This window comes from Rissa tridactyla, chromosome 8 (genome assembly GCF_028500815.1).
Source record: "Rissa tridactyla isolate bRisTri1 chromosome 8, bRisTri1.patW.cur.20221130, whole genome shotgun sequence".
In the NCBI taxonomy this organism is placed as follows: domain Eukaryota; kingdom Metazoa; phylum Chordata; class Aves; order Charadriiformes; family Laridae; genus Rissa; species Rissa tridactyla.
Genome location: NC_071473.1, coordinates 30250241 through 30269993, shown reverse-complemented (window position 1 = coordinate 30269993; position 19753 = coordinate 30250241). Strand labels below are relative to the sequence as shown.

The 19753-nt window shown below is 38.5% G+C and overlaps 1 protein-coding gene across 1 annotated transcript in view; it reads right to left on the bottom strand.

The window, feature by feature from the left end:
* CRB1 (crumbs cell polarity complex component 1) overlaps nucleotides 1–19753 on the bottom strand; it is a 110077-nt gene that overhangs the window by 41077 nt on the left and 49247 nt on the right. The gene's annotated exons all lie outside the window — the stretch shown is intronic.

Here is a 19753-nt window from a genome sequence, read left to right as displayed (position 1 = left end):
CCAGCCATGGTCTCATACTGTGTGGAGAGTTCACCTGGGACGTGATCTGAGAGAAGCTCTTGGAGGGGTTTGAACCTGTGTGTCCCAGCAGAATATTCCTGGTACCGTGTATCTACAGTGAACTTTCTTTACCTCTCCTATACGCAAAATATAAAGCAAGAAAAGATGAAAGGAATATTTTCTCAAATGTGTCAGAGCTCGGTGATGAGAGCGCTTCTGTAGAAGATGGGCAATACAGACTCATATTTCCTCCTCTTGCATATAATTCTTGGCTTCTGGTATATTGGGTAAAAGGAGAGCTCCTCATCGCAACTTCACTGTAATTTGATAGATGTGACCCAAGTATGTCTACTGGATCACACTTCACAAAGAAAAACAAATCTGTTCCTCTTGTAAAACTAATCTGTTTATCCCTCTACACTGTCGTTCATCTATAAAGTGGTAATTATAGTAACTTCTCCCTTGAGCAATCAAGTGACCGATATCTATGCAATGGATCAGGGAAAATGTGTTTCTTATCTCCCTTGGAAGCAGGCAAAATATCCAAATACTTTTTTGAAAACTCGTGCTAAGTACAACTCCTAATATTTCCACTTCTCTTCACAGTTATTCTAGAGGAACGTAAGATATACTTTGTAGTCAGTTTTCAAACTAGTATTACCAGCACGAAGCAGTTAATAGATGTAATTATGCCTGTCTTCACAGCAAAACTGGTGCCTGTAAATTAGATAATGAGGTATGCTGAGACTCACCGAGCTGCAGCTAGGTACCAGGCACCACACCTAATTTTACACTCAAATTCGCATTGAGCTTTATTTTTACAGTCAAAAAAAAGCAATTTTTCACAGAAAATTACGAAGCAGCATTCAGTCACAATAAATTGCTTCAAATAACAGTAGATAAATGTAGTTACTCAGCCTAATTCCTTGCCTGTCCACTTTATTCAATCACAGTTGTAACTAGACCCATCTTGGAGAGTGGTAAATTACAGGAGAGCCAGAAGGGAACTGAGAACTGGTTGAGATTTGTTGGAAAGATTAGCCAGAGTGAAGTGGTCGTAGCATGTATATAAAAGGCTTGCTCTTTTGTGATCCTCCTCACTCACCAGTCTTCAGCTGGAGCATATAGTCTCCACTTGAAGCTTCAGATTATCAAACGCAGCGAGTGCCGTCTCCCTGCTCTGGCAGTGGGGTTTGACAGCAGCAGTCTCTCTCGGGTTTCCAGCCAGGCTCATATTTAGTCCAACGTGAGATGTCTATGTATACCTTAATGTGTGGTGGCACCTGGCAGAAATATGACTCATTGGGACTGACTTTCTCAAAGTGAAGTGCACTTCCCAAACCGTTACTGACCGGGGGCCAGAGCGATGCCTGCTTTGCCCAGTTTGTGGCAATTTCTGTGTTAGCGACATGTCCTGCTTTTGCTATTCTGGTATATGAAAAGTGAAGTTACTGTGAGCTGTTTCCTGTTTTGGTCAATGTTTTAGTACATCTCCTGCCTGATATTGCTCCCTTCCCTGCTTTGACATCGAGAACAATGTGTCCACAGGTCTTGTATACAACTCAGTCTTAACGTGACAGCTGTAGAAATGCACGTCTCTTGATTTTTGTGTCAGAGATAAAAAATCAGAGCAGCCTCGAAGCGGTAGGATCAGGGATGTATTAGCCTCGTCATAGGGCTTGAGAGCAGTCAGAGCGTGCTTAAGGATCTGTAGACTAGGAGCCCCTATAAAACCTTTCCTAGAAAAAAATCAGCATAGTGAATGGCTAGATATTTAGGTGCTGCGTTCTCAGTAACGCATGATGACTCTGTGTATATTTATTACCCCAGGGCACCCACGAGGCACCACCTTTGCCTGGGAGCTTGTGGTCTGAGTCACGCCTTGCAATAGTGGCTTGTCTCTGAACGGATGAAACAGATGCATCAACTGAACCCAACTTTACAATAATGTTTAGTGCCTGTGTTGTTCTCTACTTCATAGAATCAGCCATAAAAGTAATGAAATCATTTCAGGAGAATCTAAACTTGGAAATTGTATATGTTCCTACCTTTAAATTTAGCTAACACATTTGATAATAAAAGCATCAATGTCTAACAAAGAAATAAATCTAGTTTTATGAGGAGGTGCACATGTTATTGTTAGTGTATTCCTTGCCTATAGAAAATGAGTAACACCAGTTACTAAATGCAAAGTGACTATCATAGAGCCACTTAAATACGAGCAATTTCATAAGCATTTCAGTGTCTGAATACAATGCTTACTTTTTAAGTAATGATGTTAATAATACATTGCAAAATAATTATTTTGCAGAGTTGTGTGTATATATATATAAACACACGTATATACTTACATCTGTGTGCCTACAATTTCATAATAAGATTAGCATGAAAATAAATATAGGTCACACCAAAAGACAAATAATAAGCTGGTTTTTTTCATACCAAGAATAAATAAATCAGCTGTTCTTACAAGCAGTGTTGATATTGCTTGTTATCTGCCAATTGCTATACAAGCAAAGACCACTGTCACTCAAGATAAAAGCACTCTAGATAAAAGGATTAGTCAATATTTATAGAACTGTATAAGCAGTTCAAATAGCTCAGGTTGGAGGAGAAGTTTAGCATGTAAAAAAAAGTATTCTCAAAAGCTGTAAGACATACCAAATCCAATTGCAAGGGGAACTATTCTTTTCTTTTCTTTTCGGTGGTTACACACGTTAGCTCAGCTAAACATATTTTTGTTTTTAAGTGAAAAGTAAAGTAAAACCATTCAGCATTTTCTCTTCTAAATATATTACACACCTACCTAAAACTTCAGATAATGTGAATATTTTAATCGTATTTTTATAGAGAATTATTATTTTTTCCTCCTGCAAAGTTTTATTCAAAACAGAGATGAAACAGCTCCTTTGACTCAGTTTGATAACACCACTCATATCTGTCTCCTTTTTTCACTTACACGTTATTACTATAGGGTAGCTATTTTCTAACTGTTAACCTCCTAATTAAACTATCTGTTTCAAATTTAGCAGCAAAGGTTTCCTGCAGAAGTAGGATGACCAAAGCAATTAATCAAGCATAATTCTGCCAAATGCCACTAATTTTCATTTTGATTAAACAATTATAAAAGTATTATCCAAGTTACACTTTTGATACACACCTTTGGTTAGAAATCTGTTTACAGCTTTCTGCCTTTCCAGTACCTTGACACGATATAAATATCAAGCAAGTACAAGCAAGCTGTCTGGATGGATATTACACGTTCAATACAGTCTAAGTGCACATATAATTACACAAAAAGAAAATATTTACCTGTAAACATGGTCATTAAAATGATGTAAACCTGTATCCTAGTTGCAACCATATTTTTCTGAAGGTAAAAGATGGTTTAGCACTTAAACAGTCCACAAGTTTCTGTAAGTTTCTGTAAAATTCAAACCAGTGCTTAATATTTAAAGGCTTCCTTTCCAGGATTAGCTTGCTCCACTTCTGTACCTGCTGATGTAGTCTGATGGTGTATTTTGTCCAAGCCAGATCAACAAGGCTTAAAGTAAGACTCATTAAACTGCTTACGCAATAGATATGTATTCTACTTAAATTCTTTTTCAGCATGTTCTGTCCAAGTGTGCTCACACTAAACTTGATCATGTTTCACAGAAAAGCATATTTTTAGGACCCGTTCAAACCTCATTTGTCACTTTTTGTTATTTTACAAGGTGGTGTTTTTTAAGACTGTATTTTCTTTCATTTTCAAGAGGTTTGTTAACCCAGATCAACTCTTTCATGGTCACTGTCATTCAGACAAACTGTACATCTCAATAAGCAGATAGAAAAGACCTAAAATTGTATCTAATGTCTTTATTTTATGAAGTATTTTTGTTCCATTGGCTGTCATTGTACTGTTGTACTATTATGTCTGTAGATTTCTGAGTGTGCTAAAGACAGGAAAAAATAATTTACTAAAACATTTTCTTTCTTCACCTCTTGAACAAGACATGATGATTTAGACCTAATTTAATGAGAGGAAAATAGAGTTCAGGAGATTGAACTACTTATTTCTGTGACAAATTAAGCAGCATACTTTTTTTTTTCTTTTCATTACACTTTATTACATGGTGAATTGCATAAAATATTGCTAAAGCACTATCTCTTTGTGTAATTAGTGAAATTATAAAGCAAGAGAATCTTTCCCCAGGTTGGTATTTATAACATCCAAGTGGCACATGGCAAACCATGGATTGGGATCTTTGTTTTGGCAGCTTTACATTTTAAAACTTCAACAATGGATCCTGAAGCCTCTCTCAGCGTATCCTCAAGAAAGCGTTGATTTTTGGCAAGCGTTTCAATTCCTTCTTCTTCCTCAAATCATTTATTCATTAATGAGGATATTCCTGATCTCTTGTCAGATTTGTTTCTAAGTTCACCAAAAGACTCTTATGCAGGATACAACTTTGGATTCATCTAATCTACAGCTCACAATTGCTTTTATGGTGGTACTCAGAAAACCGCTTGTGCTTCCAGCCTCTGGTACAGACATTGAGTCATTTTTCCAACAATAAATTCAAATACCATGTGATAAGAATGTCATCCAGACTCTTTGAAAGGTAGGAAGCTTCAAACAAAATGAAGTTCATTTTGATAAATTAGCATGCATGTGCTTCATTAGTAGTGCTCGTAAGATGTCTCATGTAACAGCTTGAAGTTTAATATGCATTTTTATTTTGAAAATAACAAGAAAAAGTTGGAGGTTCTCAGTAATGGTCAGGCGCTTTGCCTGATAAATGTTCTGAGGAAAGATTATGAACATTTAGACTGTCAACAAGTTGGGACAGGCACACACTGCTACCGCTCAGTGAAAACACGGAGTTGATGACACTCGGAGACACAGGAACTTCATACCAGGATATTTAGCAAACTGCCTGAAGCCATGTCAGAACTGCTGGTGGGTGTTTTCAACAAACCTATCAAGAACAAGTGGGTTACAGAAGGTGGCAGTTACTCTAATTACAGTAAGGGTTTGATACTGTCTTTAATAACATTGTCATATACAAACCAAGGAGAAAAATCTATATGAAACCATAAAATGGGTATAAAATTTATGTAATCCTGCCCAGAAAGTAATTGTTAGAGGTTCCCCGTCAAACTGGGCAGCTATATTGAGTATGGTTTGGGATTTTCCTGGAGCTGCTTTGGTCGGTGTTTCCATAAAAGATGTGGATGATGGTATAGAGAGTTTCCTTATTAACTTGTCTGGTAAAGCAGGGTCAAGTGAAACTTTTGAGTGTGTTAAAGGCAAAATTACCTTTATAGGTGAACATAAGAAATCAGAGAAATGGTGTGAAATATATTGGATTCGATTCTGGAAGGACTCATTCAGTTTCTATAGTCTCAGGCCAGAACAACCAGCAATCAGATGGAACAATAGTTCAGTTTACAACGCCTTGGCCATGCCTTAGCAGGAATACTGAGTCCACTTTCACTGCACTGCAAGGAAGATTTGGACCAATTGGGAAGAATTCAGAGGAGAGCAACGACCATAACCACAGGCCTAGAACATATGACTTGTGAGGAGAGACTAAAAAATTAGGACTGTGCAGTCGAAAGACAAGCAGAGGAAATGGGACACGGTAACATCTTTCAGTACAAAAACCAGAGCATGCTGTTCCCTGAGACCATAGCAAACAAGCAAAGAAGTCGTGTGTTTGACCTGCACCAAGGAAGATCCAAGTGACACTTCAGGAAAATATTTCTAATGATAATAAGGCTGCAAAGCTTTGGCATAAAATATCCACTGGTGGCCATAAGGTCTATTTTGGATCCTTAAAAATAGGTTAGAGACAAAAGTGCAGTGTGACACAAGTCAGCTGACTGTATCTTAGACACACAGATAGCCCAAATGATATCTATATGTCTGTCCCAATTCTATCTTTTTCCATGTTTCTACGACTTCCTTGAATAAAATAATTCCCAGCAACTGAGCTGTAGAGGTGTCAAACTATACCTGCGCATATATGTATCTATACACATACAGGTATGAAATGCAAGCAGGAGTAAACCTTGGAGAAACTCAAATTGTAGCACACCCTTTAGAATATGCTTTATGGGACATGAAGACAAAGAGTTTGCAATAACACTTCCTCCACCTATATTTTACAGTTTTGGAAATGTCTGTTGCAAAATCCTACCTAGGGCAGAAACAACTTTTTTCAAGGGACTCATTAATACTGAGGCCAGCGGAAAGATCTGGCAGAGCGCATATTCTTCAGGGCTCCAGGTCTTAGCAGACAATCACGAAAATTCTAACTTTGCCACATCTGCACTGGTAATTGCAAAGAGATAATTACTCTTTGCTGGAAGGAGGAAATGCACATTCATGAGTGAGCAAGCGCAAGGAAATAAATTGACCATCTTTATGTCATCGTAATTAAAACTCATGCTTCTGGGCATAAATCAGTTGTCATGGAGGTCAGGAAGGAGGTTTTACTCCTATGTACATCAGCATAGAGAAAGTGAGGGGATTTTTTTTCTCCTGCTTTCCTTCAGTAAAGAACTGGCTCGTATTGGATATTGAACTTAAGGTGACCAGTGATCTGATCTAGAATGGCAATTTTTGCTGCTGTCTTAGCAGGAAAAGCTCATGTAAAATGAAGGACAGAGTACAGGGCAGAGCTGGAGCACATGGAAAATTGGATACTTTAAAATAGCAGGATAATAAGCATTTGCTAACATTGGGCTAATTTGCACATGATACCTTTCACACAGAACTCTAATTTTGTAAAGTCATAAGACCTTGCTAGTTATTCCTTTATTGCAGACAAATTCACTATTCTGCTATTTTTCCTCCTGCCATTTGAAATGTACATATAAAGTTAATACTGGCTAGGAAAAAAAAAATTAAAATAGAAATAGAGTTGAGTGACTTGGCTTAATCATTAAATATGTCACTCTAGCTGAGGGGTATGGAATTCATAACGTGCTACATTTAGAATGGCATGTTGTAACTCAATCTTTTTAAATGTTGCTGGCCTGAAGCTTCATAGACTAGTTTGAATTTTCAGTAAAAATGGATTATTTTTTTTAGTAGTAAAACCCCCCAATCCCTTAATCTCTTCAATCGTTAAACATTTTCTGAGCGCAAAAGTACTTGGAAATGTTTTTCCACTTGTTTCACATGTTTTGTGACACCTAAAATAGTTTTCATTTGAAAAAAAAAAAAAAAAGAAAATCATGTACATGCTGTAGGTGATTAGTTGTTTAGTGAGATCTCGTGTGTTTATTTTATTTTATAAATATTGGAAACAGCCGACCGAGTTAAGCATTGGCTTCAGCTTCCGGGTAGACCAGCCAGCCTTTTTCACGAGCCTGCTCTGCAGACCGTGAGTGCTCCTTAGGCAAAGTTGTGGGAGTGGCGCAGCCAGAGGTCAGACATGTATAGCCTGTGAATGGCAAGGGGCCATGTCCTAGAAGGGCAGCATGGCAAAACTGTTGCTTGTAGCCTACACCTTCATCCCATATTTCGATTAACACAGCCAGCCATGTGGATCCAATTGTAGGATTAGGGTCTGAATCTGGAGTAAAGAAAAACTTGGTGAAGAAATATGTCCCTGCGTGGCACTCATTTTCCTTTCATTTCCCTACTTTTAGACTCAGCTTTATATATAGGTAAAAGAGGCAGCTGCTGGTGCATTTGACAGATGGAGGTAAGAAAGAAAATCAAACGGTGGCAGCCCAGTTTTCCCAGGCAGCATCCCTCTTGAGTGGGTTTTCTGGCTCCACGAACGTGTCTGTAGCTGTGGCCACACTGTTGGTATGAGCTAGGAAGGGTCAATGAGAGGAGGGAGAGCATAATTACAGGGTGTGACAGGTTGAAGTGGAGAAAGGTGATTTATGAAGGATGCCATTAGGAAAGAAGACAAAATTGCAGGTAAGATTTTGGAGATTAAAAGAAGAAAAAGTAAAGAAATGTTAATAGGAAAAAGGAAATGACAATACATAATCATTGGTACCCCCAAAGATATGTTGGCCTTTGAGACAGCGTTCTTGTTAGACACACAGGCATTTATGGGAAGTAAGAGGACAGAGTATGTGTATGTATGACAATTAATCTCTACAGGAAATGTAAGGGATGCTGAGAAAGACTCCAGATCAGAGACAAGGTCTACTCAGAGGTCTGAGCTAAAATTGAGAGTGGAGCAAGGAGACCACAGGAGCAATGCCAAAGACAAAAGACTAAAAAAATAAAATTAGAAAAAAAAATCATATATTTTTTTGTAATTTAATAAAGATAGTCATGTGTGCTTGACCAGAGAAGTCAATTCACAAAATGTGAGAATTAAGATAGAATCATAGAAAAATTTTGATTGAAAGGGACCTCCCAAGGTTATCACCCGGTGCAGTGCTCCGCTCAAAAGTCAGGACATCATCCAGAGGAGAAATTGGAATAGTGGTTTTCAGAGAATTTGATTAGTTTGTGTGTGATTATGGACCAGATATCTGGAAGCCAAAAAAAGGTATTTGATGTTCTGCTTCTAGTATGTTTTTTGTGTGTTCTTTAAGTTGTAAAAAAGAGTATATATAATTCAGGATTTTTTCATGTTTTACCTTTTAGAAAACTGTGGTAAGACTGTCAAATTCAAAGCATTAATGATCTGATTTGCATTTTTTGTAGATTTATGATCTTGTACATACAGATGATGTGTGTGCATTTGAACTGAAGTATATTCAGAGGGATCTTAAAACAACCAATACCTTTGAGTTGTTTAATTAGATCACACAAGGTCATGTTTCATTGACTTGAAAATCTGTTTGGAGCATATGATTCACTTTGGAATTGGAAAACAGATTAATTTTCAGTCCTACAAACACTTACAGGCTTTAAAAGAGTGCTTGCTGTTGATGAACACTTCCATTGAGACATGTATGCTGTGTCCGCTCTCCCCTAAAAGGGATTTTCTACCCAGTCTCTTGTTGACTGCTTCCTATTTCTTTTAAGTGAGGTAGGCAAGCGCAGCCACTGTGCTGTCTAGTGTGAAACGGCTTCTGCCCTGGAAACAGTGCTTGGGAAAATTCAGTCATTTGCAAGATTTTCTCATTTTATTAAAACCAATGCGAATCTCTGCAACATACAAAAGTGACTGTATTTACATAACTTCATTGTCAGTCCACATTGAAACAAACTGAAAAAGCCAGTAGGCTAGAAAATCATAGTTTTAATAGGGCTTATAGAGCTTAACTGAGAATGGAGACCTGAGAATAGAAAAATATAAAATATGAAAGTGTGAACATACATAACATGTTTATGCTGTGTGTATTTTGAGCTGTGCATAGCATAGCTGTATAAATGGCATGATCTGTATTTTTGCTGTGTATAATTACACTTCTCTATTCCTACAGTATATATTTCTACAGAATTTATTATCACTTTAAATACAGAAAAACAAGTCTTTTACCCTGAACTATCCACTTCTACAATTTTTTTTGTAAGGCAATTACTCCACCTGATGCATGTTTTCCTTCCTGTGTAAATAGCTGTGACTTGCTATAGAGCTGATGTAGATGCAGAAGACCTTAGACTTCAGACTGTGATCTTTCAGTCCAGTTCCGTATCAGTGGGAATTGCAGGAGATCAGATCATACCTCTTTTCACTTCACCAGTGGTGTTCATTTCTCTCATTCCCTGCAATGTTAGTTCTTTTGCAGTGCAAGAACCCCACTAAACGATGGCTTTGTTTATCCAAGGTTTCATATGCTTAATGCATCTTGAAGCTGGGAAGCATGAGAGCCAAACTAGCTTCACTTTTGCTAGGTCACATAATAATCCCAATGGCTATGGGATAGCATGAACGTCAGCTGAGATTGTGTGTGCTTGCCATGGACTGCTGGATGTCTTATTGGGGGATTTCCTGGGTCATACTATGAGTATGTGATTTAACTAGATTGAATCTAGTTTTTGTATGCCTTATGTGCTAGAGTTAACTCCTGTAGCTGTGCAGACGTGTTCACAGTACAGCATTTAAGTAGTTTTCTTTATTTGTTACTATAGGTAGTGATTTACTTATAGGTGGTGATGTTCTGGCCTCACAAACAGGCCTAATAACAGATTCTGAACCCTCTTTGTTAAGAAAAAAATAGTGCCCATAGGACAGTGACTACAGCCATAACTGTATTGATCATTATGATTCTCTATAATAGTGTCATGTTGTTAACACAGCCAGACTCGAAGAATTACAGCGGTGGGAGAACAATCTGAATCAGATCCACTGAATCTATTTCTAGCAGTTAATTATCAGCATAAATTAGCTGTCTATACTAGGCTTTTTTCCTTTCTCTGCGAGACTGTTTATTGAAAGTTCATTGTCAGCCAGGGGAAGAGCATGCTTTCCTTAATCCAGTTCTCCCTACACGATCAGCAGAAGTCCTTTTCTAAGTTAATTCAAATATTTTTTTAAAAGGGATCAACACTCAGGTGATCAGTAAAAGGCTAGCTTAACTTCTTTGAAATTCCCCTTGTACCTGAAAAAAAGCAGTCCAGGTACCTAAAGAGAAGCAGGTTGTGCCTTACTGTCCTCACCTCAGAGTTTATTTCAAACAGTGCAAATGAGCAGACATAAAAACACTAGGCTTTATCACTTGCTCCTCCTATTAGCAAACATTGAATAATTAAGAGCTAGATGCTACAGGGAACGATTCATATAAGAGTTTTTATATAGTACATCACATAAAATTAATTTTAAAGCTCACTTTACCAGCTTATTTTTATTGCTCAGTGTCCAAACATACTCTTTATGTCCTTGAGAAGAACTTAGACCTTGGACTTATCAGTGATAATTAATTGCCAGCAAACCGTAAAACTGCTGAGTCCAATCCAACAAAAGCATTAAAGTGATTATTTATTTTTTTCATTAACATTAAAATTGGAATTGTATATATACATACACACATGGGTCTACAACATTGGGAAGAGTTCTTCGTACACCAGAGAGTTGTGCTGCCAGTCAGAAGGACCTCAATAGGCTGGAGAAATAGGCACCCTTCAGGAACCTATGAAGTTCTGCCAGCAGCTCAAGGGAGGTGACTCTTCACCTCTCCTCAGCACTGGTGGGACCACATCAAGTCCAGATCTGGGCTCCCCACATACAGGAAAGAAGTGGAGGTACTGGAGCAGGTCCAGGAAAGGGCCATGAAGATGACTGAGGGATTGGAAAATTTGTCATGAGGCGAGGCTGAGAGAGCTGGGGTTGCTCAGAAGTTGAAAGCAAATTTTAAAGGCAGGAGATAGGATTTCAAAGGTAAAAAAACCATTTAAACTTCTCCCCAGTTCACCTGTTCCTTCCCCTTGAAGAACTATGTATATTGTCTGATCTTGTGAACATGATTGCTCTCACACATGCAGTTCTTCTTAAGACCTGAGCCCATAATTGTGAGGCTCATCTGTACAGATATCCCGCTTTTAAATTTAAAATGCTGTATGTTGCTAAATAATCCTTTATAACAGGTACAGGTGGTAAATCTGAGACATACTTGTACTGTAAAAGTTAAGGATATTTGGATTCTTTACTTTGTTTCCTCTGTATATGGGCTTGGCAGCATTAATTCAGGAAGGTTTAGAAGATTATGTGTACATGACAGCCCTGAGGATTTCCATCATTGTGATTTTCTTTCCAACTCTTTTTTTTTTTTTTTTTGAAGAGTATAATGACCTATGACAACTAAGCTTTATTCTCTGTGGAGTCTGACATTGCTTCTGTTTAATGGATCAGACAGTTTGTGATACATCAGTACAAGACACTTTCTTCCCCACGTCAACCTGGGGTACCTCTTCAATATTTCCCATCTGTGCTGACCTGTGTGATCAAGAGGTCATGTCCTGAAGTCAAACCCAGAATCGAAACACTCACGTCTACCACGGGCCAGACTATTAATGTAACCCATTTAATTTACATCAAGTTGGAACTTGACATTCAATTTCTCAGTCCAGAAGCAATTATTTTTAAAGGAACATGCCAACAATATTGCTTGGCTTAAAATAGTGAAAGTTCAAAAGGGTAAAAAACATTTCACACCATAAATAAAGAATTGATTATACTTGAAAACAAAGTTTGTAATTACTACTGACATTTCTGATCCTAGATGAGGTGCCTTTTATGCTTTAAAAACTGATGTCATTTATGCCACTGGCATTATGGGAACCTTATGTAAGGGTCTGAAATAGTCCTTTGCTGGTATTTTAAGCATCAAGAGGAAAACAAGAATATTTTACACAATGCTTGTGTGAAACATATTTTTTTTTGTCAAGCGAGGGTGCAAAACTAATTGTGGGTGCTCAGCCTTTAGAAGAACAGGAATTCCCCTGCCTCCTTTACCCCAATAGCTCCATCAGCAGAACCACTGGCATAATCAGTAAAACTGAATACTTTGGGATGGAAACTTATGTTGTCCTTCTTGCGTGAAAGCCAAGCCTCCAAGGTGCTAGCAGATTTTAACTAGGAATAGCCCTGATCTAGGTCATCAAATTACTCTTCTGTATGTAAAACCATAGTGCTTATTTTTTTCCATAGCTCTTACAGTCCTGGGGGGACTTTGCATGATTGGCCAAGGACCAATATCCCTGAACTCCATGTGGAAGTTTCTGCTAATCAAACTGGGTGGTGCAAAAGCTAAAAACTGATGTTAAGAATTTGGACTAGCAAACAGCGTTCATCACAAAATCTTCAAGAAATAGCGTCTTCCAGATCAGGCTCTAATGACTGTGTTGAAATATCAGCTAAAACTAGATTTTGCTAATGTGTAGCAGATGCTCCACACAGACAGTATTTCATGCTCCCTCTACCGGCTAATAGCTACAGGAGTACAGAGAACTTTCTTAGTTCTGTAAAAGCTCTTACGTCTCTCAGAGCTCTGCTGGTACCAAAATGCTGATGCTTGTTCAAACAAATGGCATATTTTCACATATTAGGCCAGCTTATACTTTCTGGGGGCGCTAACACAAAGAAACAGTTTCCCAAGTAAAGCCCTTTATCAAGGGTGAAGAAGAATGCTATCCCATTGCTGTAGTTATTTGGGGATGTTTATGTGTGAGAAATGGTATCTCAAAGGCATGTAAAAATCCGTGAGTGTGAAAACAGAGTAGCTAAGCTATATAAAAATGTAACCTCGAGGGAGTTGCATTGCCTCGAAGTGATGAATGGCATTACGCCATTTATATTGGATGCCATGGCAGGATAACAGCAGCCTGCACACTTTAATCCTAAATAATGTTACTCGTGCGTCTTGACTTTCTATCTGAATAAGGCCAATATTGCTTTCATAACAAATATATACAGGTTTGGCATGCAAACATCACACATTTCCCACTGTCAGAAGCCATGCAATTAAAATAATTAATTAGCAATGAAGACCAACATAAACTCTGCTTATTACCAAGCTTAGGGATGGCATGCTGCAAATCTTGCAGAAAGGAACAAAGACAAATCTTTTATTCTTTCCACAAAACAATCCAGCCGTAAAACTGTGCACTTCAAAATAGAAAAGATGAAAGTTGTGGACCTGTTTAATTAGTGATCAAAGAAAGGCTTTCTATAAGCAGAACAATAAAGTACTTTGAAGCAGCTATTGCGTATGTGTTTACATATACATGTGTATATATGTGTGTCAGTGCATATGTGTGTGCGTACACACGTTTATACATACATACATGCATATGGTTCAGAACTCCTTGCCCATGTGCTAGTTCTGACCGAACTCCTCCAGCTTCTCCAATGTCACTCCTGAGTTCCTCCGTTATGGGGGGAAAAGAGAAGTAATGCCTCTTAAATGTTTGGTTGTATAATTTACTGTGTTTCCAATAAACTGGATTTTAATGGGGTTCACAATAGGGAAATTATTAAGGCTGTTTTCAAAATCATCTGTTGAGTAAAACATTGAACTATTAAACTGGGTCATTTTGTTTATCGCTTGACATTTGACCTTAGATTTTCCATAAATTAGAACGTATCGAGGAAGTAAAATATATTAATCCCATAGCACAGGTCTTCTCTTTACTGTCTACTTATTAAGCACTTTCTCCATCTTAGTGAAAACTGTACGATGTGTAGATTTAAAGAAAGTTAATTTCTGTTTGGAAAAAAGTTGTGCATCTGCTTGACTTCACAATTTGACTGTAATTTGACCAGAACCATGTAAGCTTATACAACACAATGCTAAAAAGCATATGCTGTAAAGTAGCTCCTGAGATGGATAATCAAATTCTTAAGACGAGCAAATTTCTGCTGTCAGTTTAGTATGTGCAAGACCTTTGATTTCACCAGCATTTGTGCATGGTTATCACTTAGACCACACTTTAAACTCTACTTTCATTAGTGGTTGTCTTTGCCATTGGATGCACGTGTATGCAAGAAACACCTCTCTTTAGGAAACTATATAGGACTATCTGTAATGCCAGGGTGTGCTAGACATGTAGCAGTAGCATTAGGATGTATATCAGGAGATACACAGCAGCTTCTGTTTATATTAGGGAAATAAAGGTTACTGCTTTTTCAACAACAAGAAAAGCAGGGCAAAATGAGTCTTATGTTCATTTCCAGGCTGCATTGCACGTTGATAGGCTGGGGCAAAACAAGCAAGAAATGAAAAGGCCAGAGAAATTGTTCAATAGAGAAAGACGGAACTGAGCGGGTTCATAAGCTCAGCCAAGAGGTGACAAAACTGGATTGTAGGAGACTATAAATATCTGAGGTATGCCAATTAAAAAGGCTAGGAAAGTTTTATTCACAGTATTAAGAAAAAAATCAAAAAGGTGAGTAGGTAGAGCCTGAAGAAAGCCCCAGAAGGAAAATTCTTACTGGATATTTAGGCTACTTTTAATAAGTAGTCAATCATATGATGGAATGACCCACCAGGAATAAATGTCAGGAAAATAATAGGTGCTTGAAAAGCATTATTCCTGCTGCCAAATGATATACAATTGTCGTCTTTTTTTTTTTTTTTTTTTTTTTAAAGCTCTTTCTGCCAGGTACTGGACTTAGAGATTTCTTAAATGTAAGGACATTATCTGTCTGTATGTTGCAAGATCTGGGAGCTTATGGATGAAAAGCCATTCATACCCTCCTCCTTCCCTTTAAGGAAAAAAGCTTTTCATGCTAAAAAGTGTTTATGTGCAACACTGTTTAACACAGAGAGATGTGCCAGATTCAAAATATCCACTGCTTGCAGGCTCTGTCAATCACGTCGGACTACATTATACAACTTAACGTATCAGTGTAACTGGAGAAAATAGATCATAATGATGGGTCAGCTGTGAAATTTTAAAGCATAAAACTCTCTACATGTTCTGAAAATTATATTAGTAGATGCTTCCTACTGTTTTAATTTCATATATTTCTAAGTCAAAAAAAACCCCCACACATCTTGACATTTGTACATTCTTTTGGTGCTGAATAATGCAGAAATGATGGCTGCGATCTCTCTGCATTTCCAGTGCAACTTGCCACAAGAAAAGGAGAGATATTTCTCATGTAATATATATTTCTCATTAAAAGATAGACATTGGTGTATCGAGGCCCAAAGTATTATTCTCAGAGTTGCAAACAAATTGTCAGGTCTGGGGGCTAATTCTCTAAGGTATTGTCATGAAAAGTTCAAGGGCTCCTCTCTTAATGATCATGGTTCTGCTTTTACGAAATTTTGACATGGACCATCATTGCCAGAGAAAATACTCTTCCATCAAAAGGTTCTCTTGTGCAATAGGAATAATAGGCACAAGCTGAAGTTTTCAATAAATGGGGTCCTCTGCATAGTTGGCACCCATGCTAGGTGCATATTTTGTACCTGGGATCTGAAATTATTTCAGTCTCTACTTGGAGCATGTTAAATATGATAACTGGATCTACTGATGTACAAATACACCCTCCATGGGTTCTTGTGGGACTCCACTGTTCATAAGGTTATGTCATACCTTATGATCCTGTCGGACCTTAGTCTTTTTTTCTGGTTTTCTGAAGTGGGGATAATACTTATGTACTTCACAGTAACAACATATGACTGAATTTGCTTATATGCATGAAATGTTCAGAGTTTAGTGAGGCTAAACCCAAGCTGCAGAATATTGTAGTAAATACAGAAAGATTATCAGGTGGTATCAACATCAGTTAGAGACACATGTTGCTGTTTTCTGAAGTGTCTCCCACCAAATTGGAATTCTTTAACCAGCGATAAACACTAGGTAACCATTAGAACAATACGCATTTAAACAATCACTCTTGCAGTCCGCTGCCATGCAGGGGGGCAAGTTAAGTCATAAGAAGATTAATTTTTGCAAAAAATGGTACTACGCTTTCACAAAGTATTTCAAGATATAGGCATTAAGGGAAGAGCTGTCATGAATAACACGAGTCCGTCTTAGCTGCTGTGGTGATTTATATGCCTGAAGAATGTAAAAATTACACCTTCTTGCACTAAATAGTACTTCTTACAGTTGTTGAAGAGGAGTGCTACCTGCAGTAGAAATGAAATAGAAATGTCCCATGAGTTCTGTGATGGAACCTGGTAAAGGCATGACAAATTCCTCCAGATATAGCCTAACTTCAGTGCTGCCATCAATGTTTTGAGGTATGCTTGCTTCGTAGGGCCTTTATGTTACAGAGCGTGCAAATTGTGAGTTCAACCTCAGCTCTCCTTCTGGGGACCTATCTAGAGAAAGACTAATTATACTAACCTAGCAATGAGTCTGGTCTGGGAGCTAATCCACTGAGAAGTGATAAGTGCTTATTGCAAAGAAAGCAGTTTGGTCAATCGTGAATAAAGAGACAAGCAAGAAATTAGTGAATATGCTGCATTCTTGGAGTCTGAAACCATTTGCAAAGCTGTCTGCCTCTTTCCCTGGAGTAGTCCACAGGCCAGGGCTAAAGGACACACTCTGTCATTCAAAGAGAATATCCTGAATTAAGAAATTAAGAAAAAAGAGAAGGAAGAGCTTCATGACAAAAGTAGAGGAGGAGGGGGAACCGAGAAGGAGCCAATTCTGATGACAGTGTGAACAACTCCTTACCAGGATGCTACCGATTGAAGAAATGTTAAATACTAGTAGAGGATAGAATCGTTAAAAGCCTGTCCAAATGTTCTTTCAAGATCAGAGCCTTTCGTAGAGATGGAAAAAGTAGTCCTAATTGACTATTTTTTTGTGTAGGGTTTTTACAGGCAGAAAGTGCCTGCCAGGCCCTGAGGGCATCCTGTGTTGGTAGAGCCCTTGCCTGCACTGGTCTTGTAATGCTGAAGCTGCTAGAGACTGGCTGGGAGCCATGAGAGAAGGTCCTCCTCCCTGTGCTTTTGGAGATCACAGAGTCTGGAACGGAGATAAGGCAACACTGCAGAAATATCTCTAGGAATGCAGTCACTTCTTTCCCATGCTCAGAAAATAGCAACACTTTTTCACCTGTTGCTGTACAACTGCCCACCATCACAAAGTCAATTTTGTAAGGGAACCTTTCGCAGCAGTCTAACAGCGTAAAAGGGATCCTGTACTGATTGTGAATTGAATTTAGGTGGAAAGGATGTATGTTTGCATCCCTGTTACAGCCTCTCTGTGGTTCTAGAGTGGTACGAAGCCTATAAATACATCAAGCCCTAATTCTGTTTTTCAGTGTTTCACATGCGTAGTACTCGTATTTGGAAGGTCTCCTTCAACCAGCTAACCTTGAATGGGTGCTTGATAGTAGCAGCATTTTACTTCTTGAACCTTTGCTTGTACAGGAATAATAATTAGCTAACAGAACCTCCAGACCTGTTAATTTTGAACTTGAGTGCTCGTCTTGCCTGCAGGAGAAGCCTGAGTCCCACTGAAAAGATGAGAGGCACCCTTGCCACCTTCTTAATTTAAAAATTGTCTTTTCTCTCTGTGTCTCTTCCTTTTTTATCGTCATTCCTTCCTTGAACAGTCTTGTCTTCTTCTAAGGACTCAGAATCAAGAGAAAATAAGCTTTTAAACTTGATGGCTCGCTATGAAATAAAGGGAATTAACCTGGTGTAATGGTGGAATGATTGACTACCGTGGTGTGAACAGCTGAATGACAGACGAGGAATTAAAGGAAAAAATAAAATTTGGAGTTTGGAGACAAGATGAGAACTCTGCTGTTCATCTGCTTGATTTCATTTTAGTAAGACTCACAGCGCTTTATATATCTAAGAAAGACGGTAGCTCTGTGATGATTGTACTGATGGTTAAGAAGGGGATTTAAAAAATAAAGAAACAAAAAATATATGTATGGATGTTAAGCTTTCCAATTTGGTGATAATGTGCCTACTATCCCACCCATTACTCATAAATAATATTTACTCCTGTATAATACTGTCACAGGCCAGGGGAGAGGAGACATAGTCTACCCTGTCGTCTGCCAGTAACAGACCTGTGGGCTTCTGTGTTTCCTTCACCCCAGCTTAAGTGCAGAATGAGGGTCCAAATGATTCCATTTTTAAGCACTGGTCCCGTGATGTTCACAGTTCAGCATCTGGGTTGAGGTTTTCTTTAGTTAGTTGAGTGTTCAGTGCTCTCCCATACCGGCCATTTATCTGCCTCATCTTTTGGCTCCAGGAGACAGCTACTTTCCCCCATGCATATGCCAGGAATTCAATACACATACGACACCAGTCTGATCATATCATTTTCTCTTGCAGCAGTCCAACAGACTGGGAAAAGGGCCAAGGAGATTTAAAAGGGAAAAACAGAAAACAAGGCAAATAAACGAAAAGGCCAAAACACACTTAGGAATTCATTATGCCGAAGCAAGCGGCAGTGCTGGTGGCACAACTGGCACATAGCGGATAACAAGACGCCAGAAGTGGTAAGGTCCCCAGCAGCCAGCGCTCGTCTGCATGCCAGCAGGCAGCAGGCACCCTGCCTACAAACGGGTTAGTGGGCTCTACTCCTTCTACACTCATTCTGCCGAAGCAAAATGGATGGTCTTATCCCTGCTGGCAGCGCTGCCCCACCTGCCTGGGGACCACGGGCAGCACTGGGAGCCTCACACGCTCCCGCCTCCTTGGGCTCAGATCAGGGCTGGAACGTGTCACTTGACGAACCTTGCAAGTTCAGAGGCTCTTTAATTTTGACATGGTGTTAAGTTTACTACAACCTGGTGAAATGAGTCACTACCAAATCCATAGCTCTGCCCTTCTCCTTTCCCACGTGTTTTCATGAGGATAGTGAAAAGTTTAACCTTTCAAATAACAGTCTTTTTAAAAAATATGCAGTGCTAGAGCAATACAATATATCCATGACATGAAAGGACACAGTGCTAGGGTAACTATTGCCTTTAGCTAGCAGCAACAAATCACAAGCCCTTTAAAAGAAAGACCAATCTATTAAAAATACTGTTGTGCTAGGGGGGCAGAGACCAAGGTAATAAAAAAATCTAGGGCTTGCTACTGCAGAAACAGTGAGACCTCTTGAAATCTGAGTATCCCTGAACCCTTTGATTTAAAAGGGAGATGGAGAAGTTTGAGCCTTCGTAGAATCTGCGCAGAAATTTTCTATCTTGGATCTAGGATAAGGCATATATTCAATGGCCTCAAAGAGTTCCTAGCTGGGCTAAAGTCTGGGATTTTTATTTTTTACTTTTTAAGTTTAAGAATTAAATTGTATAAATAATTTTCCTTGCAGGTTTGTTCCTTCTAAGACTTTTAGTAGGACTACTGACTATTTTTCAAGTTACATCAACAATCACCATCTATAATAAGATACTGCCAGATAATATTTATTCCT